This window comes from Lepisosteus oculatus, unplaced genomic scaffold, assembly GCF_040954835.1.
Source record: "Lepisosteus oculatus isolate fLepOcu1 unplaced genomic scaffold, fLepOcu1.hap2 HAP2_SCAFFOLD_52, whole genome shotgun sequence".
In the NCBI taxonomy this organism is placed as follows: Eukaryota; Metazoa; Chordata; class Actinopteri; order Semionotiformes; family Lepisosteidae; genus Lepisosteus; species Lepisosteus oculatus.
The window spans coordinates 346,389-372,874 of record NW_027168064.1 but is presented as its reverse complement, the minus strand read 5'-3'; the positions used below and the strand labels follow the sequence as shown (position 1 = coordinate 372,874).

Genomic DNA, 26,486 nt, shown 5'->3' with positions numbered 1-26,486 from the left:
TCGGATTAGTTTCCTTAGAGCTGGTTCAGAGTTTGCTGAAGAGTTTACCCAGTGGGCACTGATTCGTCGAATATACGTATATTCACGGCGAAAATACGGCTATACGTATATATACGTCGCCTCGACGTATAATCAAAGTCGAATTGCAACCGTAAAATCGACGACATTAATAAACGCATATATAACGTCGAAAACACATCTAACACAGTGCCTGAGGCTTTTTACTGTATGTATCGTGTGTGCCGCAACTAGGAGTATACGGCACTCTGCACAGTGTACGAAGTAAATTATTTTCGCAGTAATTAATTTACACGTGTATAATAAATATAGTAAATATAATAAATTAATTACTGCGAAAATTACTTCGTACACTGTGCAGAGTGCCGTATACTCCTAGGTAAGTTAGGTACATCTTTTTGCCCAAAACTGAAGGGGCGACATTCCTCCCTCCCCCCGTGATGCCAGGCCTGTCCCCATCCTATTCCATAATGTCATTATACTGTATATAATACCATACAACAGTGACCGATCCTTACTAACTGCATGCGTTAAAATTGCACATCAGCTCATAGCAGGGGGCACATAGCCGCGATGTATTATCAATGTTAAATTTCAACCATAATATCGACAACATTAATAAACGCATACGTTGAGAAAATATCGAACCCAGCATATTTTCCGGTTATATACCACAATGCATTGCTAGTATTCGTTGGTCACCATTTTGGACACGTTTTTCAAACGTAGAAGTATATCCGCAAATATCTCAGCAATCCTCTTTTGACGAGTAAGTATGAACAATAATAATACTATCTGAATACATACAGATCTTTCTTAATATTATTTTGATTAAAATAGTAAGTGAATAAGCAAAAAATGGCACATAAAAATAGTGGAGCTTTTTAAACGTCTGTACTTACTGCGCCCCATAAGAAATCGTTTGTCCCCGTTCAAAAGAGGTTGTGCGATGTCCTGCAGCGTTCGCAAAGCAAACCTTTGACAGTTTGAAAAGAGGAATTTATTCTGCTTCCTGTGCGTGCAGTAGTTACAAAGTTGAACGTCTTTACACGATCTGCTGCAGTTTTCAGTGGGCGGGCGTTGTCAAATGGCTTGGAAAAACGCACTGTGTTTCGGCTCGGCAAACATCGTGAGCAGTGTCCTGCATGTTTTCTGTGTATAGCTGTCTTTTAACGCATACAGAATTCATTCGAAATGGGGAATGGTGTGAATGGGGAAGATGACACTAAATCGTTTTGCCGTTTCTCTATTCTTATTCTATGTTGTACTTTCAAACTTTGGGTACTCTTTAATTAGGACAGACTTTATTGCTCAACTTCTATGATGCAAGCCAAATTTTATACATTTATTTCAGCTTTGAGCTTAGTAAACCGTTCATTTTTTAGATTATACTAAAGAAGATATTAATCATCATTAATTTGGGAAGTAATATTATATAATTTTCTCCTAGCTGCGGTGCTGAAGTCCCGCCCTAAATCAGCAGAAAAAGAAATAAAGGAGCACGCAATGTGTTACTTGAAGAATGCATATGCAAGGCAGGGGGCCAGGAGATCTGGACACTGAAAATACTAGGTTTTTGGTTCTAACTGTTAGGACAATTACACAGGGTTTGCAAATAGTGGACAAAAATCGTCTTAACTTCCATTGTAATATTTTTTTTCTTGGAAATATAGAAGTTGTACATTTTAAAATGTATATTTGAATCAAAATGTGGTTTTGAGTTAGTGTGTTAATGTAATTAGTTTGTGTTTGCCGTTACTATACTGTATATTGCCATATTACCAGAATTTGTAGCTGAAGTTTAAGACTAGTTGTGTTTTTTATGATTATTGCCCATATGTTGATTGTTGATTGATTGTATACAATGTATAATTTGAAATACATATTTTTCAGGTGTGAATGTGTATTTTCAGAATAAATTTCTAAACCAAATCATTGGGTTGATTTACTAGTTTCTACACCTGTAAAACCTAACTTTGATGTATAATAGACCTCTACCCATATACGTATAATAGACCTCTAAAGTTATCCGTATAATAGACCTCTAACCATATACATATAATAGACCTCTAAAGTTATCCGTATAATAGACCTCTACCCATATACGTATAATAGACCTCTAAAGTTATCCGTATAATAGACCTCCAACCATATACGTAGAATAGTCCTCTAAAGTTATCCGGAACTCCTACCATATATGTATAATAGTCCTCTAAATTTATCCGTATAATAGAACTCCAACCATTTACGTATAATGAACATCTAATCATAGACGTATAATTGACGTATAACAATAGACGTATATTAGAATTTCATTCTAGACGAATTGCAGACCACATTTAGACGTCTAAGGTATGCGTTTAATAGACGTATATTATACGTCTTTTGCCCACTGGGTTACGTCTCAACAGAAACGCTCTTTAGCTCTTTTAGTGTTATGCAGAGAACAGCGTCTGTCGAGATCACTTTTGAGTCAGCGCGAAACGCCGTGTGCTGTCAGTTTGATTTCATATTGCTCGGCGTCCCGGCTTTTGTCTGTCAAACGTTAGGTTGCGCTTCTTCATGCTGCATCGTCGGCATGAGTGGAGCTTTTTTAACGTCTGTACTTACTGCGCCCCATAAGAAATCGTTTGTCCCCGTTCAAAAGAGATTTTGCGATGTCCTGCAGCGTTCGCAAAGCAAACCTTTGACAGTTTGAAAAGAGGAATTTATTCTGCTTCCTGTGCGTGCAGTAGTTACAAAGTTGAACGTCTTTACACGATCTGCTGCAGTTTTCAGTGGGCGGGCTTTGTCAGATGGCTTGGAAAAACGCACTGTGTTTCGGCTCGGGAAACATCATGAGCAGTGTCCTGCATGTTTTCTGTGTATAGCTGTCTTTTGACGCATACAGAATTCATTCGAAATCATTGATTTCTCCAATTATCAAGGGTCCCTTAAAGGATGAGTCAAAGTAACGTCTAATCGGATTAGTTTCCTTAGAGCTGGTTCAGAGTTTGCTCAAGAGTTTACCTTTCACAGATGTGCAAAGAAGAATGTTGGGGGTGCACGCTTCAAGGTGCCTTACAGTGCGTTGTTTCCGACACAGTGTGGCCGGGTGTTTTCCGAGTTATCGCACGGATTGGGCACGCCCACAAGCCGAGAGCCGCAGGCGATGAGCCCGGGGCTGAACGGGCCCCACTGGCTAGTTTGTAAGGCCAGGTGCATTGCCAACCACGACCGGCAGCGCAGAGGCTTTGAAGGCGGTCTGGGCTCCTGCAGCTGTGCAGCCACGCACTCTGGTTTCTCTTCATCTCGTACAAATCTTTCGCCTTTTATTAAAGATTTCCGTGGAGAGGAGCATGAATAAGTTTCATGCAATTTTTGTGCTTCCCTGCCTTCGGGTGGGGCGCAGCCTGGCTGGTCAAAGACAGAAAACAAAAACGTTCGCAATCACTCTTGTTATGGCAATTGTGGCCGTCTGCTCCGCGAGTCCTCGGTCTCCGGCTGTCTGATTGGCGCTCTTTTCTTTGGGGGGCGGGAAGTGTCCGGCCGCAGGGGATCTTGGGACCTCGCTTTGCATAGCGGCTTCCCAGAGTGCGTCGTTTCCGGCACAGTGTGGCTGGGTGTTTTCCGACTTATCGCACGGATTGGGCACGGCCGCAAGCTGAGAGCCGCAGGCGATGAGCCCGGAGCTGAACGGGCCCCACTGGCTCGTTTGTAAGGCCAGGTGTATTGCCAACCATGACCGGCAGCGCAGAGGCTTTGAAGGCGGCCTGGGCTCCTGCAGCTGTGCAGCCACGCACTCTGGTTTCTCTTCATCTCGTACAAATCTTTTGCCTTTTACTAAAGATTTCCGTGGAGAGGAGCATGAATGAGTTCCATGCAATTTTTGTGCTTCCCTGCCTTCGGGTGGGGCGCAGCCTGGCTGGTCAAAGAGAGAAAACAATAACGCTCGCAATCGGTCTTGTTATGGCGATTGTGGCAGTCTGCTCCGCGAGTCCTCGGTCTCCGGCCGTCTGATTGGCGCTCTTTTCTTTGGGGGGTGGGAAGTGTCCGGCCGCAGGGGATCTTGGGACCTCGCTTTGCATAGCGGCTTCCCAGAGTGCGTCGTTTCCGGCACAGTGTGGCCGGGTGTTTTCCGAGTTATCGCACGGATTGGGCACGCTCGCAAGCCATGAGCCGCAGGCGATGAGCCCGGAGCTGAACGGGCCCCACTGGCTCGTTTGTAAGGCCAGGTGCATTGCAAACCACGACCGGCAGCGCAGAGGCTTTGAAGGCGGACTGGGCTCCTGCAGCTGTGCAGCCACGCACTCTGGTTTCTCTTCATTTCGTACAAATCTTTCGCCTTTTACTAAAGATTCCCGCGGAGAGAAGCATGAATGAGTTCCATGCAATATTTGTGCTTCTCTGCTTTCGGGTGGGGCGCAGCTGGGCTGGTCAAAGAGAGAAAACAAAAACGCTCGCAATCGGTCTTGTTATGGCGATTGTGGCCGTCTGCTCCGCGAGTCCTCGGTCTCCGGCCGTCTGATTGGCGCTCTTTTCTTTGGGGGGCGGGAAGTGTCCGGCCGCAGGGGATCTTGGGACCTCGCTTTGCATAGCGGCTTCCCAGAGTGCGTCGTTTCCGGCACAGTGTGGCCGGGTGTTTTCCGAGTTATCGCACGGATTGGGCACGCTCGCAAGCCGTGAGCCGCAGGCGATGAGCCCGGAGCTGAACGGGCCCCACTGGCTCGTTTGTAAGGCCAGGTGTATTGCCAACCACGACCGGCAGGGCAGAGGCCTTGAAGGCGGCCTGGGCTCCTGCAGCTGTGCAGCCACGCACTCTGGTTTCTCTTCATCTCGTACAAATCTTTATTTACTAAAAATTTCCATGGAGAGGAGTACGAATGAGTTCCCTGCAGTTTTTGTGCTTCCCTGCTTTCGGGTGGCGGGCAGCTGGGCTGGTCAAAGAGAGAAAACAAGCACGTTCGCAATCGCTCTTGTAATGGTGATTGTGGCCGTCTGCTCCGCGAGTCCTCGGTCTCCGGCCGTCTGATTGGCGCTCTTTTCTTTGGGGGGCGGGAAGTGTCCGGCCGCAGGGGATCTTGGGACCTCGCTTTTCATAGCGGCTTCCCAGAGTGCGTCGTTTCCGGCACAGTGTGGCTGGGTGTTTTCCGACTTATCGCACGGATTGGGCACGGCCGCAAGCTGAGAGCCGCAGGCGATGAGCCCGGAGCTGAACGGGCCCCACTGGCTAGTTTGTAAGGCCAGGTGCATTGCCAACCATGACCGGCAGCGCAGAGGCTTTGAAGGCGGCCTGGGCTCCTGCAGCTGTGCAGCCGCGCACTCTGGTTTCTCTTCATCTCATGCGAATCTTTCGCCTTTTACTAAAGATTTCCGTGGAGAGGCGCATGAATGAGTTCCATGCAATTTTTGTGCTTCTCTGCCTTCGGGTGGGGCGCAGCTGGGTTGGTCAAAGAGAGAAAACAAGCACGTTCGCAATCGCTCTTGTAATGGTGATTGTGGCCGTCTGCTCCGCGAGTCCTTGGTCTCCGGCCGTCTGATTGGCGCTCTTTTCTTTGGTGGGCGGCAAGTGTCCGGCCGCAGGGGATCTTGGGACCTCGCTTTGCATAGCGGCTTCCCAGAGTGCGTCGTTTCCGGCACAGTGTGGCCGGGTGTTTTCCGAGTTATCGCACGGATTGGGCACGCTCGCAAGCCGTGAGCCGCAGGCGATGAGGCCGGAGCTGAACGGGCCCCACTGGCTCGTTTGTAAGATCTGCGGCAGATCGTATAAAGACGTTCAACTTTGTAACTACTGCACGCACAGGAAGCAGAATAAATTCCTCTTTCAAACTGTCAAAGGTTTGCTTTGCGAACGCTGCAGGACATCGCACAATCTGTTTTGAACGGGGACAAACGATTTCTTATGAGGCGCAGTAAATACAGACGTTTAAAAAGCTCCACTCATGCCGACGATGCAGCATGAAGAAGGGCAACCTAACGTTTGACAGACAAAAGCCGGGCGCCGCTACGAGCAATATGAAATCAAACTGACAGCACACGGCGTTTCGCGCTGACTCAAAAGTGATCTCGACAGACGCTGTTCTCTGCATAACGCTGAAAGAGCTAAAGAGTGTTTCTGTTGAGACGTAACAAGCTTGTTTCTTTCTACCATGATGTTACCATGACAAAATCTGTCTTTAAACACCTTGCTCAGTCTCTGACGAGACTGTCAAGAATTGCTTTCGCCGATTGTATTGCAAACCGGCGGAAGCGGGGTATTGGGAAAAGTTTTCAACTAGCAATAATCGCGCATCGGCTAAACCTCACAGGCTACGATACTGCCACTGCGCAAAGCTGACGGTTGCCAGGCAACCGCGTGGATCCTATGGAAATCGTTATCAATCGTCTCATGGCATGTCGTTGCTGTAACGCTTCATATTTGCGGCCGGACACTTCCCGCCCCCCAAAGAAAAGAGCACCAATCAGACAGGCGGAGACCGAGGACTCGCAGAGCAGACGGCCACAGTCGCAGTAATAAGAGTGATTGTGAGCGGTTTTGTTTTCTCTCTTTGACCAGCCCAGCTGCGCCCCACCCGAAGGCAGGAAAGCACAAAAATTGTATGGAACTCATTCATGCTCCTCTTCATGGAAATCTTTAGTAAAAGGCAAAAGATTTGTACGAGATGAAGAGAAACCAGAGTGCGTGGCTGGACAGCTGCAGGAGCCCAGGCTGCCTTCAAGGCCTCTGCCCTGCCGGTCGTGGTTGGCAATGCACCTGGCCTTACAAACGAGCCAGTGGGGCCCGTTCAGCTCCGGGCTCATCGCCTGCGGCTCTCGGCTTACCTGGCAGGGGAGATACCTTGATCAGCCTGTAGTTGGAGTAGTTGGATTGTTTTCTTGTTTTGTGGAAGCAGTGTTTGTTTTGCAGTTTGAGATGGCAACCTTTGGATCCCGCAAGAATGCTGTACGTTTTGAGCTTTTGGATGACCTGTTCATGGATCGTATGCAGTTCAGCAGAAAAGTGTTACAGAAGGAACTTGGCTTTGAACCTCGGCACTTGGATTTCATCTTTGCTCTCCCAGGTCAGAAAGCATTTGAGGTTGTATTTGGTACCTATCCTCTGTTTGAACAATGCGTGGATGTGTTTGAGGCAAAAAGAGGGAAAGTTCCTGCACTTGAGAAGATCAACTTGCAGCCTCTGACACAGAGAGAGAGGAAAACGGTGCATGTTGTTATGTTCTCGGAACTGGCAAAGACGGAGGACATTCACACCTGGCTTAACCAGTACTGCACCGTCCACCATGGAACTGAGGTTAGAGATGTTGACGGTATAAAAACAGGAGCAAGGAAATTCGAGGTTCGCTTACTACCGGACAATGTAAATGGAGGCTTAAGGCACCTGCCCTCTACAATCCGGCTGGGCGCCTGCAATGGCTATGTTTTTTATGTGGGACAACCAAAGGTGTGTCGGCGCTGTGGTGCTGTGGGACACCTGGCATCTTCCTGCACTGTGAAATGCTGCAAGACCTGTGGCAAACAGGGACATTTAGCCTCTGACTGTTCAATGCTGCCAAAGTGCAATTTATGTGGCTCGGAAGGACACGTTTTTAAGAACTGCCCTCACGCCTACGCCAATAAACTCAAAATGAGAAAGGATGAGGCAGTGCTTGTTTCAGCCAAACCGGCCCGAAAAGCCAAAGCAAACAACAAGTCAAACAAAGAACCCTTGTTGGACAAAGAGTCTCAGCCTCCAGCCAGGATCAGTCCTGCTGTGGCTCCGGGGCCGGTGGAAGAGAAATCCACTACGCTCCCACAACCGCAGACTGCACCAGACAAGCACGAGGGATTGAAAACCCCCGAGAACAGCGAGGACCCCTCCCCCACTCCTGCTCCTCAGAACGAGGGCCAGTGTGGGGCCCCCCGGTGGAGCGGGTCCAGCGACGATACCCAGGATTCAGCGGAGCTGCTTTTCTCAGACTCTGCAAGTGCTACAGATGCCCTCCTCTCCTCCATCCAGTCCATCACGGAGGATCTGCAACAGCTGGTGGGTGAGGGGGAAGAGGAGACTGGTGCATCGGCTGCACCCCTTTCCCCTCAGTGCTCCCAGGAGCTGGACTTGAGGAAAAGGAAAAATGACTCTGTTTTCTCCCCGGGCGAGGAGGAAGGAGAGAATGGCGATGGGGACAGCTGGAACCCCTCCACCCCTCCCTCTACCCCCTTCCTTGAAATGGACTCCGTGAATGCTTTTACTGCTGCCACCCTGATGAAGGCTCATTCAGAGGATGGCTGGCAGGAAATTGGTAAGAAGAAAAAGAAAAAGAAGAAGGTAACAGGTGAGACCGAAGAGAAATGTGTTTTGTAAAGACTGGTTCCACTTTCTTATGTAATATGGCTCTAAACATAATTTCTCTTAACACCAGAGGTATCAATGACGGAGTTAAATGTCAGTGTGTCTTTGATTACCTCCAGCAGAGAGAGGGAGATGTGTTGATGTTGCAGGAGTGTGCTTTAGCCTATCAAGAGAGGTATAAAAGCTTTGAAGATAGGTGGGATAAAGGGCCTTCTGTTTGGTCAGGGGACAATAACAACAGAGCCTCTGGCGTGGCCATTCTTTTCAAAGGATGGGCTTTCAAATTGAAAAGTATTCAGAGGGTCATAGATGGCAGGTTGCTGTGTGTGGATGTGGAATGGGGGACCGTTAACCTGCGGCTAATCAATGTGTATTGTCCTACTGACGTGGGAGGAAGGGTGGAGCTACTCAAGGCACTCTCTCCCCTATTGTTAAGTAGCACAGACGTGATAGTGGGAGGGGATTTTAATTGTATCTTAGAGCACAGAGACAGGCAGTCTAGCTCTCCGATAAAATTGGATTCCAGCTCACTGGCCCTGCAAAACTTAGTTCAAGACTTTAAACTCTCAGACACATATAGATGTATATATCCCACAACAGCAGGATATGCATGGTCAGGGAGGAATAGCAGCTCCAGAATTGACTATTGCTTTGTCTCAGAGAGAGTGAAAGTTGTTGGGGTCACTCTTCAGCCTGTCTTCTTCTCAGATCATCAGGCTTTAGGGTGTAGAGTGGAACTCCAGGGCGGGACTGTCTTTGGCCCAGGCCTCTGGAAACTCAACACAAAGCTGCTAGAGAACGAGGGGGTAGTATCCCGCTACAAGGAGAAACTATCACAGTGGCTGTCCTTGCAGTGTCTGTACGGGTCAGTAGGAGAGTGGTGGGAGGAGGTGAAGATGAGGACAAAGACCTTTTTCATGGCTGAGGGAAGGAAGGCTGCTGCCAGACGGAGAGGAGTGCTAGCCAGGAAACAGAGGCAGCTGCAGCGTCTCTACACGATGCTGCACAGTGGCTTCGATGTGCTCGAGGACATCCGGAGCATAGCCGAAGAAAGTAGTCGAGGAGTGCTGTTAAGAGGCAGAGTGCAGTTCTTGGAAGAAAATGAGAAGTGTACTCGCTTCTTTTTCAGGAAAGTGGTAGGCTCCAAGTCTGTCATGGAAAGTGTAGTTGATGAGGAGGGACGAGAGAGAACAGAGCCGAGTGCTATCCTCTCCTGCACCAAGGCCTTCTACTCAAGACTGTACAGCTCTACAGAGGTAAAGGATGAAGAAATTCATTTTTTTACCTCAAAGCTAGAAAACGTTTTGAGTGAAGAAGATAGGGAAGTACTTGAGAGGGATTTGACAGTAGAAGAGCTGAGACAGGCTATGGAGAGCTTACAGAAGGGGAAAACTCCAGGTGCTGACGGGCTCCCTAAAGAATTTTATTGCACCTTTTGGGATCTGCTTCAGGATCCGCTACTGGTCCTATTCGAGGAAAGCTATAAGACAGAATTGCTGCCTGACTCCTTAAGAGAAGGCACTATCTCTCTCTTGTTTAAGAAAGGAGCAAAAAATGACATAAAGAACTGGAGACCCCTCAGCCTGTTAGGCGTGGACACTAAGATCCTGTCCAAAGCCCTTTTCCTGCACCTACAAAATGTAGTGGCCTCACTGGTAGGGAAAGAACAGACTTGTGGGATAGCAGGACGCCTGATGAGCGACAACCTGGCCTTGTTGAGGGATGTCTGTCTGTACTCTGAGGATCGCTCCCTCCCTCTTTGCATTTTAGGTGTAGACCTAGAAAAGGCCTTTGACCGCCTAAACCGGCAGTACTTAACATCGGGACTTGAGCACATGAAGTTTGGCCCCATCATGAGAAAGTGGATTAACCTGCTGTACACAGGTAGCAACAGCAGAGTCATGGTTAATGGCAATAGATCACGCCCCTTTGAAGTCTGTTCAGGGGTGAGGCAGGGCTGCCCATTATCCCCCTTGTTATGCGTTTTGGCTATGGAGCCCTTAGCCTGTGCCTTGCGCCAGGATCAGGCCATTAATGGGATACCAGTGCCTGGAAGTGGGGGAGGAGAGGTAAAGACATCTCTATACATGGATGACGTCACCCTGCTCCTCTCTGACAATGCCTCAATTAGCAGAGCTCTGCAGTGCTGTGATCGTTTCTCTTTGGCTTCCTCCGCAAAAATTAACAAATCTAAGAGTGAGATTTTTTATCAGAACTGGAGGGAGCCAAAAGAAGGACATGATCTCAGGCTGCAAGAGAAGAGAATTAAGGTCCTGGGGGTGTATTTTGGAGAAGAGATGGGAACAGTAAATTGGCAGAACAAATTGCCAATCTTAAACAAAAAACTGATGCAATGGAAGGACCGAGACCTCACCATGACAGGGAAGGTGCTGGTCATCAAAGCCGAGCTCTTGCCTGTCTTGAATTTTCTGGCTTCTACCTTCCCAATCCCACACCGTGTTGCGGCGGTGATGAGGAGATTTATGTTTCAATTTCTATGGGGTGGGAAGCAGGAAAGACTCAGAAGGGAAATAATGTACAGGCCGCTACCCTCAGGGGGGAAGTCTGTCCCAGATATTGCTACGAAGCTGCTGTGCATTTTCCTGGCCTCTGTGCTGAGAGGCTTTGCAACAGCACCTGCAGCGCGTACCTGGACTTATTTTTCCAGGCTCTGGGTAGGTAGGGAGGTGTTCAGAGTGTGGGGTGTCAGACCCAAGCTGGACGTCCCACTCTCTGACACATGCCCTGCAATTTATGGGACAGTTAAAAGTTTTCTAAGATCTCACCCAATTGGCCATATTCCCCTCCGAGATGTCAGCGTCCAAAAACTGGAAGATTTCGTTGCACCCCAGAACAATAGGCAGACCCATGTGGGCATTTTAACATCAGCCCAAACAAGGAAGGTGTGGAAACACACATCCTCTAAGTTTCTGTGCAACATTCACAGAGATTTAGCCTGGAGTGTCGTCCACCAGTGCTTACCGGTACGAACTTTCTTGTACCGTAGGGGCCTCACCCCCAGCCCTCGCTGCGTTAGGGTGGGCTGCGGCGAGGAGGAGACTGTATCCCATCTCCTGTGGTCCTGCTTTTTTGCTAAGGCCTTCTGGGCACAGTTTGAAGATTGGTTGCTGGCTCTCTCGCCCCAATTTACCCTGACCGCTGCTTTTGTCATATACGGCATCTCTCCTGTCAAACTTCCTCCTGACGTGTTTGACAGGATCTGGGCCGTGGTGAACAGTGGGAAAGTTGCCCTGTGGAGAGTGAGGAACATGGGGCTGTTCAAAGGCATCGAGATCCCAGTCAAGGCAGCAGGTAGCCTGGCCCTGTTCATCACCCGAGAGAACTATTACCTCAGAGATCTGTGGAGAGAAGGGAGGGAGGAAGCAGAAAATCTGTGGGAAATAGAGAGCATAGGTCAATATCTCAAGAAACTGTGAAAAACATTATCAAGTTTAAGTAAAGAATGTGATTTGCACCAGAAAAAAAGAAAATTGTTGCTATGTAACTGTTACCATGTCAAAATGTAATGAGATGTGATCATATATACTGTTTTAAGTATGTATATGAATGTAAAGCTTTCTGATTTGTGATGTCCTGTATTTTTTTGTGAAAAGAAAATAAAGTTCTTAAAAATCGAAATCGGTTCACCCAGGGCGAGGCTCGGCCATTGCACTCCGGCTGTGCTGACCCCTGCGAATTCCCCAAATGTGGGAATCTCGACTGCATAATTTCTGGTAGTGGGGGACTGCGTTCGCGCTCTCCCCTGATGTGCTTGGTCCAAAATCAGATACGGGAGGGTTAGGACACCACGAGCTGCGTGGCTGCGGAAGGATCCCGGTTCGAAAGGAGTCGACGCCGCTGCTGGTTCTCGCTGGCTTTTAGTTAGGGGTCCGGAGAAGCATCTCAAGCTAGTTCCACTACTCCTTCCGGACGTTCATTCCCTTTTCAAAGTCAGTCGTTTTGCTATAGTCTGCGTTCTTTAGGCTGATTATCGAGGTTAGCCTTTATTTGGTCATGGGGGGCCTCGGTACTGTATGCTGAGTCTAAAGACAGTTTCACCCGTTTTCTGATTGCTCGGTTCTGTACCAGTGCAGACATGTCAAACAGTGAATGGCTGTACCTCTATTGTATCCGTGCTCAATGAATGAAATCGGTAACAAATGAATATATGTCTAGTTATACGAAAAACGAGTGGTTTATCGACTCATCTTCATTTGCAGATTTAGAGGCAGCTTCGATATTCGTTTTACAGACGGGTTTTTTTTTTGGAATATGGGTCACACACATGCCACAGCAACAAAACATCTCTAGAGATGAGGCTATAGATCACCTTTCCATCCTGCAGGTTTTCCTCCCAAAGCCTACGGCACCAACGGTGACCCCTGCTGGCCGGGAGAGCAAAAGCTTACAGCACCTGGTATTCCCAGGCAGTCTCCCATCCAAGTACTAACCAGGCCCGACACTGCTTAGCTTCCGAGATCAGACGAGATCGGGTGTGTTCAGGGTGGTGTGGCCATAAGCGAAAGCCCCGGCGCCTGACTCGCTACTTGAAGCTGTGTGTGGCGGGGGTTCCGTGCCCCCCGAGCGGGACTGAAGGATCGTTCGTGTGCAACTCTTTGGAAAGGAGCTGCTTTCCAAATCGCATTGCATGCCTGGATGTTGGCGAATGCGCTCCCTTGTGTTGGCTCGTCCCGCACTGGAGGAGGACAAACAATCTGCACGGAGGAGCAACAGGCAAGTCTTCACCAGACAAAAACCTCCAGTGCACAGCACTCTGGAAACATTTCGGGGCTTTCGCGTGTTTATTTCAGCACGTAAAGCGCACCGGTCCAACACGTCGGCCGGGCGCGCGGCGCCTCCGCCCTCTTGTGGCCTTGCGGCGTCAGAGCAAGAGGCTCCATCTCGCTGCCCTTCCGCTGTGTTGCAGGGCCCCGAGAGGGAACCCGGAGCGCGCACTTTGTGGGGGGCGGGGGACCGCGTTCGCGCTCTGCCCCCGGTCTCTTGCGCGAGTACTAAATCTCACGGACAGGGGGGCCTCGTCATTGATTGTTACAGGTGAGACGGGGATTAGGAGGAGACCCCGACTGATGGGTAAAGGGGAGCACTAACACCAGAGGGACACCCCCGGCGTCTCTTTTTGAGAGACGCCCTGGGGTTTCCTAATGGCCAAGGAGGGTCGGGACCTCGGTTTGACGCCTCCCCCGAAGGACGGCGCCTGTTTGTGCAGCAGAGTGTCGCCATCAGGAGGCTGGGGCGTAAGAGAGCCACACAGCCCGCAGGGTGAGCGCTCCCTACTGGTCCCAGTCACACCTCTTGCAGGAGCAGCAGCAACCGGAGCTTTTCCGGGGTGGAATCTCCCATCCGGGTGCCGGCCAGGCTCACACCTGCTGGGCTGCCCCGGGGGTGAGCCCAGTCGAGAGTCGCAGGGCCAGATCTAGTCACCGGGGAGAAACGATACAAGTGAAGGATTGCTCGGCTCTCGGCACTTGAAAAGACCGACAAATGTCTCGTTCCCGCCGGAGCTGAATGTACCCGCATGTGTGGTGTCGTCTTCTTCCCCCGCCCCGCTGTGTTTGCTGTATTGTCTCTGAAGCCGCCCCCCCCGAGACGAGACGGGCTGTTCCTGTGCCCCAATTAACACTTTACAGGTGCCATTCCCCGGCATTGTGGCCATTGTCGGTGCTCACATGCGATAAGATAAGGCGGAGGAGAGCGGGGCATGCCCAGCGGCAGACATTCAAGGAGGGGGCAGTGCGAGGTGAGGTGAGGTGCGACACGCCGGAGCCCCGACGCAGCTAATGCGGAGCACTTGTTGGACTGGCATCGAAAGGACGCGTGCGCACGGAGCGAGCCTTCCCTGCGGCGGAGCGCGGGAACTTTCTCCCCCCCTCCCGCTGCAGGAGTTGTGTGCACTGCAGCGGTGCCGAGAGAAAAGCACAGAAGGCAGCAGGCTCTGGAGAACAGGTAAGAGACGGAGCCTTGTGGGCAGGCGAGCAGGCCCGTTTTTTGGAAATTGCTGAAAAGGTTTGTTCGGTGTGTGGCAGGCGCACGTCGCGAGCTTGCGTGGCGATCTGCCGGTCTGGAGTTATGCAAATGAGGCCGAATTGCATCCCGGGACATGCTGCGAATGCGCAACGGCGACTGCAGATGTGTAGGAAACGGCGCGCTCGTTTTCTCTTTTTGCCCACACTTTTGAGTGTTAGTGTGGCGTGTGAGTGTGTGAAAGAGTGGGCCCAGCAGGAGGCGGTGGCGTGCGGGGCGAGGAGGTGGCCTAGGCTGCGCGATTTGTGCTGTGGGTGCGGGCCGCTTGCAGGGGCCTGTTTAACTCATACTTACCTGGCAGGGGAGATACCTTGATCAAGAAGGAGGTTCACCCAGGGCGAGGCTCGGCCATTGCACTCCGGCTGTGCTGACCCCTGCGAATTCCCCAAATGTGGGAATCTCGACTGCATAATTTCTGGTAGTGGGGGACTGCGTTCGCGCTCTCCCCTGATGTGCTTGGTCCAAAATCAGATACAGGAAGGTTAGGACACCACGAGCTGCGTGGCTGCGGAAGGATCCCGGTTCGACAGGAGTGGACGCCGCTGCTGGTTCTCGCTGGCTTTTAGTTAGGGGTCCGGAGAAGCATCTCAAGCTAGTTCCACTACTCCTTCCGGACGTTCATTCCCTTTTCAAAGTCAGTCGTTTTGCTGTAGTCTGCGTTCTTTAGGCTGATTATCGAGGTTAGCCTTTATTTGGTCATGGGGGGCCTCGGTACTGTATGCTGAGTCTAAAGACAGTTTCACCCGTTTTCTGATTGCTCGGTTCTGTACCAGTGCAGACATGTCAAACAGTGAATGGCTGTACCTCTATTGTATCCGTGCTCAATGAATGAAATCGGTAACAAATGAATATATGTCTAGTTATACGAAAAACGAGTGGTTTATCGACTCATCTTCATTTGCAGATTTAGAGGCAGCTTCGATATTCGTTTTACAGACGGGTTTTTTTTTTGGAATATGGGTCACACACATGCCACAGCAACAAAACATCTCTAGAGATGAGGCTATAGATCACCTTTCCATCCTGCAGGTTTTCCTCCCAAAGCCTACGGCACCAACGGCGACCCCTGCTGGCCGGGAGAGCAAAAGCTTACAGCACCTGGTATTCCTAGGCAGTCTCCCATCCAAGTACTAACCAGGCCCGACGCTGCTTAGCTTCCGAGATCAGACGAGATCGGGCGTGTTCAGGGTGGTGTGGCTGAAAGCAAAAGCCCCGGCGCCTGACTCGCTACTTGAAGCTGTGTGTGGCGGGGGTTCCGTGCCCCCCGAGCGGGACTGAAGGATCGTTCGTGTGCAACTCTTTGGAAAGGAGCTGCTTTCCAAATCGCATTGCGTGCCTGGATGTTGGCGAATGCGCTCCCTTGTGTTGGCTCGTCCCGCACTGGAGGAGGACAAACAATCTGCACGGAGGAGCACCAGGCAAGTCTTCACCAGACAAAAACCTCCAGTGCACAGCACTCTGGAAACATTTCGGGGCTTTCGTGTGTTTATTTCAGCACGTAAAGCGCACCGGTCCAACACGTCGGCCGGGCGCGCGGCGCCTCCGCCCTCTTGTGGCCTTGCGGCATCAGAGCAAGAGGCTCCTTCTCGCTGCCCTTCCGCTGTGTTGCAGGGCCCCGAGAGGGAACCCGGAGCGCGCACTTTGTGGGGGGCGGGGGACCGCGTTCGCGCTCTGCCCCCGGTCTCTTGCGCGAGTACTAAATCTCACGGACAGGGGGGCCTCGTCATTGATTGTTACAGGTGAGACGGGGATTAGGAGGAGACCCCGACTGATGGGTAAAGGGGAGCACTAACACCAGAGGGACACCCACGGCGTCTCTTTTTGAGAGACGCCCTGGGGTTTCCTAATGGCCAAGGAGGGTCGGGACCTCGGTTTGACGCCTCCCCCGAAGGACGGCGCCTGTATGTGCAGCAGAGTGTCGCCATCAGGAGGCTGGAGCGTAAGAGAGCCACACAGCCCGCAGGGTGAGCGCTCCCTACTGGTCCCAGTCACACCTCTTGCAGGAGCAGCAGCAACCGGAGCTTTTCCGGGGTGGAATCTCCCATCCGGGTGCCGGCCAGGCTCACACCTGCTGGGCTGCCCCGGGGGTGAGCCCAGTCGAGAGTCGCAGGGCCAGATCTAGTCACCGGGGAGAAACGATACAAGTGAAGGATTGCTCGGCTCTCGGCACTTGAAAAGACCGACAAATGTCTCGTTCCCGCCGGAGCTGAATGTACCCGCATGTGTGGTGTCGTCTTCTTCCCCCGCATCGCTGTGTTTGCTGTATTGTCTCTGAAGCCGGCCCCCCCGAGACGAGACGGGCTGTTCCTGTGCCCCAATTAACACTTTACAGGTGCCATTCCCCGGCATTGTGGCCATTGTCGGTGCTCACACGCGATAAGATAAGGCGGAGGAGAGCGGGGCATGCCCAGCGGCAGACATTCAAGGAGGGGGCAGTGCGAGGTGAGGTGAGGTGCGACACGCCGGAGCCCCGACGCAGCTAATGCGGAGCACTTGTTGGACTGGCATCGAAAGGACGTGTGCGCACGGAGCGAGCCTTCCCTGCGGCGGAGCGCGGGAACTTTCTCCCCCCCTCCCGCTGCAGGAGTTGTGTGCGCTGCAGCGGTGCCGAGAGAAAAGCACAGAAGGCAGCAGGCTCTGGAGAGCAGGTAAGAGACGGAGCCTTGTGGGCAGGCGAGCAGGCCCGTTTTTTGGAAATTGCTGAAAAGGTTTGTTCGGTGTGTGGCAGGCGCACGTCGCGAGCTTGCGTGGCGATCTGCCGGTCTGGAGTTATGCAAATGAGGCCGAATTGCATCCCGGGACATGCTGCGAATGCGCAACGGCGACTGCAGATGTGTAGGAAACGGCGCGCTCGTTTTCTCGTTTTGCCCACACTTTTGAGTGTTAGTGTGGCGTGTGAGTGTGTGAAAGAGTGGGCCCAGCAGGAGGCGGTGGCGTGCGGGGCGAGGAGGTGGCCTAGGCTGCGCGATTTGTGCTGTGGGTGCGGGCCGCTTGCAGGGGCCTGTTTAACTCATACTTACCTGGCAGGGGAGATACCTTGATCAAGAAGGAGGTTCACCCAGGGCGAGGCTCGGCCATTGCACTCCGGCTGTGTTGACCCCTGCGAATTCCCCAAATGTGGGAATCTCGACTGCATAATTTCTAGAAGTGGGGGACTGCGTTCGCGCTCTCCCCTGATGTGCTTGGTCCAAAATCAGATACGGGAGGCTTAGGACACCACGAGCTGCGTGGCTGCGGAAGGATCCCGGTTCGACAGGAGTGGACGCCGCTGCTGGTTCTCGCTGGCTTTTAGTTAGGGGTCCGGAGAAGCATCTCAAGCTAGTTCCACTACTCCTTCCGGACGTTCATTCCCTTTTCAAAGTCAGTCATTTTGCTGTAGTCTGCGTTCTTTAGGCTGATTATCGAGGTTAGCCTTTATTTGGTCATGGGGGGCCTCGGTACTGTATGCTGAATCTAAAGACAGTTTCACCCGTTTTCTGATTGCTCGGTTCTGTACCAGTGCAGACATGTCAAACAGTGAATGGCTGTACCTCTACTGTATCCGTGCTCAATGAATGAAATCGGTAACAAATGAATATATGTCTAGTTATACGAAAAACGAGTGGTTTATCGACTCATCTTCATTTGCAGATTTAGAGGCAGCTTCGATATTCGTTTTACAGACGGGTTTTTTTTTTGGAATATGGGTCACACACATGCCACAGCAACAAAACATCTCTAGAGATGAGGCTATAGATCACCTTTCCATCCTGCAGGTTTTCCTCCCAAAGCCTACGGCACCAACGGCGACCCCTGCTGGCCGGGAGAGCAAAAGCTTACAGCACCTGGTATTCCCAGGCAGTCTCCCATCCAAGTACTAACCAGGCCCGACGCTGCTTAGCTTCCGAGATCAGACGAGATCGGGCGTGTTCAGGGTGGTGTGGCTGAAAGCGAAAGCCCCAGCGCCTGACTCGCTACTTGAAGCTGTGTGTGGCGGGGGTTCCGTGCCCCCCGAGCGGGACTGAAGGATCGTTCGTGTGCAACTCTTTGGAAAGGAGCTGCTTTCCAAATCGCATTGCGTGCCTGGATGTTGGCGAATGCGCTCCCTTGTGTTGACTCGTCCCGCACTGGAGGAGGACAAACAATCTGCACGGAGGAGCACCAGGCAAGTCTTCACCAGACAAAAACCTCCAGTGCACAGCACTCTGGAAACATTTCGGGGCTTTCGTGTGTTTATTTCAGCACGTAAAGCGCACCGGTCCAACACGTCGGCCGGGCGCGCGGCGCCTCCGCCCTCTTGTGGCCTTGCGGCATCAGAGCAAGAGGCTCCTTCTCGCTGCCCTTCCGCTGTGTTGCAGGGCCCCGAGAGGGAACCCGGAGCGCGCACTTTGTGGGGGGCGGGGGACCGCGTTCGCGCTCTGCCCCCGGTCTCTTGCGCGAGTACTAAATCTCACGGACAGGGGGGCCTCGTCATTGATTGTTACAGGTGAGACGGGGATTAGGAGGAGACCCCGACTGATGGGTAAAGGGGAGCACTAACACCAGAGGGACACCCCCGGCGTCTCTTTTTGAGAGACGCCCTGGGGTTTCCTAATGGCCAAGGAGGGTCGGGACCTCGGTTTGATGCCTCCCCCGAAGGACGGCGCCTGTTTGTGCAGCAGAGTGTCGCCATCAGGAGGCTGGGGCGTAAGAGAGCCACACAGCCCGCAGGGTGAGCGCTCCCTACTGGTCCCAGTCACACCTCTTGCAGGAGCAGCAGCAACCGGAGCTTTTCCGGGGTGGAATCTCCCATCCGGGTGCCGGCCAGGCTCACACCTGCTGGGCTGCCCCGGGGGTGAGCCCAGTCGAGAGTCGCAGGGCCAGATCTAGTCACCGGGGAGAAACGATACAAGTGAAGGATTGCTCGGCTCTCGTCACTTGAAAAGACCGACAAATGTCTCGTTCCCGCCGGAGCTGAATGTACCCGCATGTGTGGTGTCGTCTTCTTCCCCCGCCCCGCTGTGTTTGCTGTATTGTCTCTGAAGCCGGCCCCCCCGAGACGAGACGGGCTGTTCCTGTGCCCCAATTAACACTTTACAGGTGCCATTCCCCGGCATTGTGGCCATTGTCGGTGCTCACACGCGATAAGATAAGGCGGAGGAGAGCGGGGCATGCCCAGCGGCAGACATTCAAGGAGGGGGCAGTGCGAGGTGAGGTGAGGTGCGACACGCCGGAGTCCCGACGCAGCTAATGCGGAGCACTTGTTGGACTGGCATCGAAAGGACGTGTGCGCACGGAGCGAGCCTTCCCTGCGGCGGAGCGCGGGAACTTTCTCCCCCCCTCCCGCTGCAGGAGTTGTGTGCGCTGCAGCGGTGCCGAGAGAAAAGCACAGAAGGCAGCAGGCTCTGGAGAGCAGGTAAGAGACGGAGCCTTGTGGGCAGGCGAGCAGGCCCGTTTTTTGGAAATTGCTGAAAAGGTTTGTTCGGTGTGTGGCAGGCGCACGTCGCGAGCTTGCGTGGCGATCTGCCGGTCTGGAGTTATGCAAATGAGGCCGAATTGCATCCCGGGACATGCTGCGAATGCGCAACGGCGACTGCAGATGTGTAGGAAACGGCGCGCTCGTTTTCTCGTTTTGCCCACACTTTTGAGTGTTAGTGTGGCGTGTGAGTGTGTGAAAGAGTGGGCCCAGCAGGAGGCGGTGGCGTGCGGGGCGAGGAGGTGGCCTAGGCTGCGCGATTTGTGCTGTGGGTGCGGGCCGCTTGCAGGGGCCTGTTTAACTCATACTTACCTGGCAGGGGAGATACCTTGATCAGCCTGTAGGTGGAGTAGTTGGATTGTTTTTCTTTTGTTGGAAGCAGTGTTCGATTTGCGGTTTTTGAAATGGCAACCTTTGGATCCCGTAAGAATGCTGTACGTTTTGAGCTCTTGGATGACCTCTTCATGGATCGTATGCAGTTCAGCAGAAAAGTGTTACAGAAGGAACTTGGCTTTGAACCTCGGCACTTGGATTTCATCTTCGCTCTCCCAGGTCAGAAAGCATTTGAGGTTGTATTTGCTACCTATCCTCTGTTTGAACAATGCGTGGATGTGTTTGAGGCAAAAAGAGGGAAAGTTCCTGCACTTGAGAAGATCAACTTGCAGCCTCTGACACAGAGAGAGAGGAAAACGGTGCATGTTGTTATGTTCTCGGAACTGGCAAAGACGGAGGACATTCACACCTGGCTTAACCAGTACTGCACCGTCCACCATGGAACTGAGGTTAGAGATGTTGATGGTATAAAAACAGGAGCAAGGAAATTCGAGGTTCGCTTGCTACCGGACAGCGTAAATGGAGGCTTAAGGCACCTGCCCTCTACAATCCGGCTGGGCGCCTGCAATGGCTATGTGTTTTATGTGGGACAACCAAAGGTGTGTCGGCGCTGTGGTGCTGTGGGACACCTGGCATCGTCCTGCACTGTGAAATGCTGCAAGACCTGTGGCAAACAGGGACATTTAGCCTCTGACTGTTCAATGCTGCCAAAGTGCAATTTATGTGGCTCGGAAGGACACGTTTTTAAGAACTGCCCTCACGCCTACGCCAATAAACTCAAAATGAGAAAGGATGAGGCAGTGCTTGTTTCAGCCAAACCGGCCCGAAAATCCAAAGCAAACAACAAGTCAAACAAAGAACCCTTGTTGGACAAAGACTCTCAGCCTCCAGCCAGGATCAGTCCTGCTGTGGCTCCGGGGCTGGTGGAAGAGAAATCCACTACGCCCCCACAACCGCAGACTGCACCAGACAAGCACGAGGGTTTGAAAACCCCCGAGAACAGCGAGGACCCCTCCCCCACTCCTGCTCCTCAGAACGAGGGCCAGTGTGGGGCCCCCCGGTGGAGCGGGTCCAGCGAGGATACCCAGGATTCAGCGGAGCTGCTTTTCTCAGACTCTGCAAGTGCTACAGATGCCCTCCTCTCCTCCATCCAGTCCATCACGGAGGATCTGCAGCAGCTGGTGGGTGAGGGGGAAGAGGAGACTGGTGCATCGGCTGCACCCCTTTCCCCTCAGTGCTCCCAGGAGCTGGACTTGAGGAAAAGAAAAAATGACTCTGTTTTCTCCCCGAGCGAGGAGGAAGGAGAGCATGGCGATGGGGACAGCTGGAACCTCTCCACCCCTCCCTCTACCCCCTTCCTTGAAATGGACTCTGTGAACGCTTTTACTGCTGCCACCCTGATGAAGGCTCATTCAGAGGATGGCTGGCAGGAAATTGGTAAGAAGAAAAAGAAAAAGAAAAAGGTAACAGGTGAGACCGAAGAGAAATGTGTTTTGTAAAGACTGGTTCCACTTTCTTATGTAATATGGCTCTTAACATAATTTCTCTTAACACAAGAGGTATCAATGACAGAGTTAAATGCCAGTCTGTCTTTGATTACCTCCAGCAGAGAGAGGGAGATGTGTTGATGTTGCAGGAGTGTGCTTTAGCCTATCAAGAGAGGTATAAAAGTTTTGAAGATAGGTGGGATAAAGGGCCTTCTGTTTGGTCAGGGGACAATAACAACAGAGCCTCTGGCGTGGCCATTCTTTTCAAAGGATGGGCATTCAAATTGAAAAGTATTCAGAGGGTCATAGATGGCAGGTTGCTGTGTGTGGATGTGGAATGGGGGACCGTTAACCTGCGGCTAATCAATGTGTATTGCCCTACTGACGTAGGAGGAAGGGTGGAGCTACTCAAGGCACTCTCCCCCCTATTGTTATGCAGCACAGACGTGATAGTGGGAGGGGATTTTAATTGTATCTTAGAGCACACAGACAGGCAGTCTAGCTCGCCGATAAAATTGGATTCCAGCTCACTGGCCCTGCAAAACTTAGTTCAAGACTTTAAACTCTCAGACACATATAGATGTATATATCCCACAACAGCAGGATATACATGGTCAGGGAGGAATAGCAGCTCCAGAATTGACTATTGCTTTGCCTCAGAGAGAGTGAAAGTTGTTGGGGTCACTCTTCAGCCTGTCTTCTTCTCAGATCATCAGGCTTTAGGGTGTAGAGTGGAACTCCAGGGCGGGACTGTCTTTGGCCCAGGCCTCTGGAAACTCAACACAAAACTGCTAGAGAACGAGGGGGTAGTATCCCGCTACAAGGAGAAACTATCACAGTGGCTGTCCTTGCAGTGTCTGTACGGGTCAGTAGGAGAGTGGTGGGAGGAGGTGAAGGTGAGGACAAAGGCCTTTTTCATGGCTGAGGGAAGGAAGGCTGCTGCCAGACGGAGAGGAGTGCTAGCCAGGAAACAGAGGCAGCTGCAGCGTCTCTACACGATGCTGCACAGTGGCTTCGATGTGCTCGAGGATATCGCCCTTTTAAAAAAGGACATCCGGAGCATAGCCGAAGAAAGTAGTCGAGGAGTGCTGTTAAGAAGCAGAGTGCAGTTCTTGGAAGAAAATGAGAAGTGTACTCGCTTCTTTTTCAGGAAAGTGGTAGGCTCCAAGACTGTCATGGAAAGTGTAGTTGATGAGGAGGGACGAGAGAGAACAGAGCCGAGTGCTATCCTCTCCTGCACCGAGGCCTTCTACTCAAGACTGTACAGCTCTACAGAGGTAAAGGATGAAGATATTCATTTTTTTACCTCAAAGCTAGAAAACATTTTGAGTGAAGAAGATAGGGAAGTACTTGAGAGGGATTTGACAGTAGAAGAGCTGAGACAGGCTATGGAGAGCTTACAGAAGGGAAAAACTCCGGGTGCTGACGGGCTCCCTAAAGAATTTTATTGCACCTTTTGGGATCTGCTTCAGGATCCGCTACTGCTCCTATTCGAGGAAAGCTACAAGACAGAATTGCTGCCTGACTCCTTAAGAGAAGGCACTATCTCTCTCTTGTTTAAGAAAGGAGCAAAAAATGACATAAAGAACTGGAGACCCCTCAGCCTGTTAGGCGTGGACACTAAGATCCTGTCCAAAGCCCTTTTCCTGCGCCTACAAAATGTAGTGGCCTCACTGGTAGGGAAAGAACAGACTTGTGGGATAGCAGGACGCCTGATGAGCGACAACCTGGCCTTGTTGAGGGATGTCTGTCTGTACTCTGAGGATCGCTCCCTCCCTCTGTGCATTTTAGGTGTAGACCTAGAAAAGGCCTTTGACCGCCTAAACCGGCAGTACTTAACATCGGTACTTGAGCACATGAAGTTTGGCCCCATCATGAGAAAGTGGATTAACCTGCTGTACACAGGTAGCAACAGCAGAGTCATGGTTAATGGCAATAGATCACGCACCTTTGAAGTCTGTTCAGGGGTGAGGCAGGGCTGCCCATTATCCCCCTTGTTATTCGTTTTGGCTATGGAGCCCTTAGCCTGTGCCTTGCGCCAGGATCAGGCCATTAATGGGATACCAGTGCCTGGAAGTGGGGGAGGAGAGGTAAAGACATCTCTATACATGGATGACGTCACCCTGCTCCTCTCTGACAATGCCTCAATTAGCAGAGCTCTGCAGTGCTGTGATCGGTTCTCTTTGGCTTCCTCCGCAAAAATTAACACATCTAAGAGTGAGATTTTTTATCAGAACTGGAGGGAGCCAAAAGAAGGACATGATCTCAGGCTGCAAGAGAAGAGAATTAAGGTCCTGGGGGTGTATTTTGGAGAAGAGATGGGAACAGTAAATTGGCAGAACAAATTGCCAATCTTAAACAAAAAACTGATGCAATGGAAGGACCGAGACCTCACCATGACAGGGAAGGTGCTGGTCATCAAAGCCGAGCTCTTGCCTGTCTTGAATTTTCTGGCTTCTACCTTCCCAATCCCACACCGTGTTGCGGCGGTGCTGAGGAGATTGATGTTTCAATTTCTATGGGGTGGGAAGCAGGAAAGACTCAGAAGGGAAATAATGTACAGGCCGCTACCCTCAGGGGGGAAGTCTGTCCCAGATATTGCTACGAAGCTGCTGTGCATTTTCCTGGCCTCTGTGCTGAGAGGCTTTGCAACAGCACCTGCAGCGCGTACCTGGACTTATTTTTCCAGGCTCTGGGTAGGTAGGGAGGTGTTCAGAGTGTGGGGTGTCAGACCCAAGCTGGACGTCCCACTCTCTGACACATGCCCTGCAATTTATGGGACAGTTAAAAGTTTTCTAAGATCTCACCCAATTGGCCATATTCCCCTCCGAGATGTCAGCGTCCAAAAACTGGAAGATTTCGTAGCACCCCAGAACAATAGGCAGACCCCTGTGGGCATTTTAACATCAGCCCAAACAAGGAAGGTGTGGAAACACACATCCTCTAAATTTCTGTGCAACATTCACAGAGATTTAGCCTGGAGTGTCGTCCACCAGTGCTTACCGGTACGAACTTTCTTGTACCGTAGGGGCCTCACCCCCAGCCCTCGCTGCGTTAGGGTGGGCTGCGGCGAGGAGGAGACTGTGACCCATCTCCTGTGGTCCTGCTTTTTTGCGAAGGCCTTCTGGGCCCAGTTTGAAGATTGGTTGCAGGCTCTCTCGCCCCAATTTACCCTGACCGCCGCTTTCATCATATACGGCATCTCTCCTGTCAAACTTCCCCCTGACGTGTTTGACAGGATCTGGGCCGTGGTGAACAGTGGGAAAGACGCCCTGTGGAGAGTGAGGAACATGGGGCTGTTCAAAGGCATCGAGGTCCCAGTCAAGGCAGCAGGTAGCCTGGCCCTGTTCATCACCCGAGAGAACTATTACCTCAGAGATCTGTGGAGAGAAGGGAGGGAGGAAGCAGAAAATCTGTGGGAAATAGAGAGCATAGGTCAACATCTCAAGAAACTGTGAAAAACATTATCATGTTTAAATAAAGAATGTGATTTGCACCAGAAAAAAAGAAAATTGTTGCTATGTAACTGTTACCGTGTCAAAATGTAATGAGATGTGATCATATATACTGTTTTAAGTATGTATATTAATGTAAAGCTTTCTGATTTGTGATTTCCTGTATTTTTTTGTGAAAAGAAAATAAAGTTCTTAAAATCGGTTCACCCAGGGCGAGGCTCGGCCATTGCACTCCGGCTGTGCTGACCCCTGCGAATTCCCCAAATGTGGGAATCTCGACTGCATAATTTCTGGTAGTGGGGGACTGCGTTCGCGCTCTCCCCTGATGTGCTTGGTCCAAAATCAGATACGGGAGGGTTAGGACACCACGAGCTGCGTGGCTGCGGAAGGATCCCGGTTCGACAGGAGTGGACGCCGCTGCTGGTTCTCGCTGGCTTTTAGTTAGGGGTCCGGAGAAGCATCTCAAGCTAGTTCCACTACTCCTTCCGGACGTTCATTCCCTTTTCAAAGTCAGTCGTTTTGCTGTAGTCTGCGTTCTTTAGGCTGATTATCGAGGTTAGCCTTTATTTGGTCATGGGGGGCCTCGGTACTGTATGCTGAGTCTAAAGACAGTTTCACCCATTTTCTGATTGCTCGGTTCTGTACCAGTGCAGACATGTCAAACAGTGAATGGCTGTACCTCTATTGTATCCGTGCTCAATGAATGAAATCGGTAACAAATGAATATATGTCTAGTTATACGAAAAACGAGTGGTTTATCGACTCATCTTCATTTGCAGATTTAGAGGCAGCTTCGATATTCGTTTTACAGACGGGTTTTTTTTTTTGAATATGGGTCACACACATGCCACAGCAACAAAACATCTCTAGAGATGAGGCTATAGATCACCTTTCCATCCTGCAGTTTTTCCTCCCAAAGCCTACGGCACCAACGGCGACCCCTGCTGGCCGGGAGAGCAAAAGCTTACAGCACCTGGTATTCCCAGGCAGTCTCCCATCCAAGTACTAACCAGGCCCGACGCTGCTTAGCTTCCGAGATCAGACGAGATCGGGCGTGTTCAGGGTGGTGTGGCCGTAAGCGAAAACCTTGGCGCCTGACTCGCTACTTGAAGCTGTGTGTGGCGGGGGTTCCGTGCCCCCCGAGCGGGACTGAAGGATCGTTCGTGTGCAACTCTTTGGAAAGGAGCTGCTTTCCAAATCGCATTGCGTGCCTTGATGTTGGCGAATGCGCTCCCTTGTGTTGGCTCGTCCCGCACTGGAGGAGGACAAACAATCTGCACGGAGGAGCACCAGGCAAGTCTTCACCAGACAAAAACCTCCAGTGCACAGCACTCTGGAAACATTTCAGGGCTTTCGCGTGTTTATTTCAGCACGTAAAGCACACCGGTCCAACACGTCGGCCAGGCGCG

At 51.4% G+C, this 26,486-nt stretch overlaps 14 non-coding genes and 1 pseudogene across 14 annotated transcripts; 9 read left to right on the top strand and 6 right to left on the bottom strand.

Moving 5' to 3' along the window:
* The first annotated feature begins 3,288 nt into the window (after nucleotides 1-3,288).
* On the top strand, nucleotides 3,289-3,405 carry LOC138230956 (U5 spliceosomal RNA). The gene has a single exon (XR_011186544.1). It is a non-coding gene; the product is annotated as a U5 spliceosomal RNA (small nuclear RNA).
* A 391-nt stretch (nucleotides 3,406-3,796) lies between these two features.
* Nucleotides 3,797-3,913, top strand: LOC138230906 (U5 spliceosomal RNA). The gene has a single exon (XR_011186494.1). It is a non-coding gene; the product is annotated as a U5 spliceosomal RNA (small nuclear RNA).
* A 391-nt stretch (nucleotides 3,914-4,304) lies between these two features.
* LOC138230965 (U5 spliceosomal RNA) lies at nucleotides 4,305-4,421 on the top strand. The gene has a single exon (XR_011186553.1). It is a non-coding gene; the product is annotated as a U5 spliceosomal RNA (small nuclear RNA).
* Nucleotides 4,422-4,812: 391 nt separating this feature from the next.
* Nucleotides 4,813-4,923, top strand: LOC138230979 (U5 spliceosomal RNA; annotated as a pseudogene).
* Nucleotides 4,924-5,316: 393 nt separating this feature from the next.
* On the top strand, nucleotides 5,317-5,433 carry LOC138230976 (U5 spliceosomal RNA). Its single transcript, XR_011186564.1, has one exon. It is a non-coding gene; the product is annotated as a U5 spliceosomal RNA (small nuclear RNA).
* Nucleotides 5,434-6,190: 757 nt separating this feature from the next.
* Nucleotides 6,191-6,332, bottom strand: LOC138230864 (U4 spliceosomal RNA). The gene has a single exon (XR_011186458.1). It is a non-coding gene; the product is annotated as a U4 spliceosomal RNA (small nuclear RNA).
* Nucleotides 6,333-6,562: 230 nt separating this feature from the next.
* LOC138230943 (U5 spliceosomal RNA) lies at nucleotides 6,563-6,679 on the bottom strand. The gene has a single exon (XR_011186531.1). It is a non-coding gene; the product is annotated as a U5 spliceosomal RNA (small nuclear RNA).
* A 5,243-nt stretch (nucleotides 6,680-11,922) lies between these two features.
* On the top strand, nucleotides 11,923-12,092 carry LOC138230820 (U1 spliceosomal RNA). Its single transcript, XR_011186419.1, has one exon. It is a non-coding gene; the product is annotated as a U1 spliceosomal RNA (small nuclear RNA).
* A 636-nt stretch (nucleotides 12,093-12,728) lies between these two features.
* LOC138230985 (5S ribosomal RNA) lies at nucleotides 12,729-12,847 on the bottom strand. The gene has a single exon (XR_011186570.1). It is a non-coding gene; the product is annotated as a 5S ribosomal RNA (ribosomal RNA).
* A 1,807-nt stretch (nucleotides 12,848-14,654) lies between these two features.
* Nucleotides 14,655-14,818, top strand: LOC138230792 (U1 spliceosomal RNA). Its single transcript, XR_011186396.1, has one exon. It is a non-coding gene; the product is annotated as a U1 spliceosomal RNA (small nuclear RNA).
* Nucleotides 14,819-15,454: 636 nt separating this feature from the next.
* Nucleotides 15,455-15,573, bottom strand: LOC138231000 (5S ribosomal RNA). The gene has a single exon (XR_011186585.1). It is a non-coding gene; the product is annotated as a 5S ribosomal RNA (ribosomal RNA).
* Nucleotides 15,574-17,380: 1,807 nt separating this feature from the next.
* On the top strand, nucleotides 17,381-17,544 carry LOC138230802 (U1 spliceosomal RNA). The gene has a single exon (XR_011186406.1). It is a non-coding gene; the product is annotated as a U1 spliceosomal RNA (small nuclear RNA).
* Nucleotides 17,545-18,180: 636 nt separating this feature from the next.
* LOC138230989 (5S ribosomal RNA) lies at nucleotides 18,181-18,299 on the bottom strand. The gene has a single exon (XR_011186574.1). It is a non-coding gene; the product is annotated as a 5S ribosomal RNA (ribosomal RNA).
* A 6,940-nt stretch (nucleotides 18,300-25,239) lies between these two features.
* On the top strand, nucleotides 25,240-25,402 carry LOC138230806 (U1 spliceosomal RNA). Its single transcript, XR_011186409.1, has one exon. It is a non-coding gene; the product is annotated as a U1 spliceosomal RNA (small nuclear RNA).
* Nucleotides 25,403-26,038: 636 nt separating this feature from the next.
* On the bottom strand, nucleotides 26,039-26,157 carry LOC138230829 (5S ribosomal RNA). Its single transcript, XR_011186424.1, has one exon. It is a non-coding gene; the product is annotated as a 5S ribosomal RNA (ribosomal RNA).
* Between the last annotated feature and the right edge of the window lie 329 nt (nucleotides 26,158-26,486).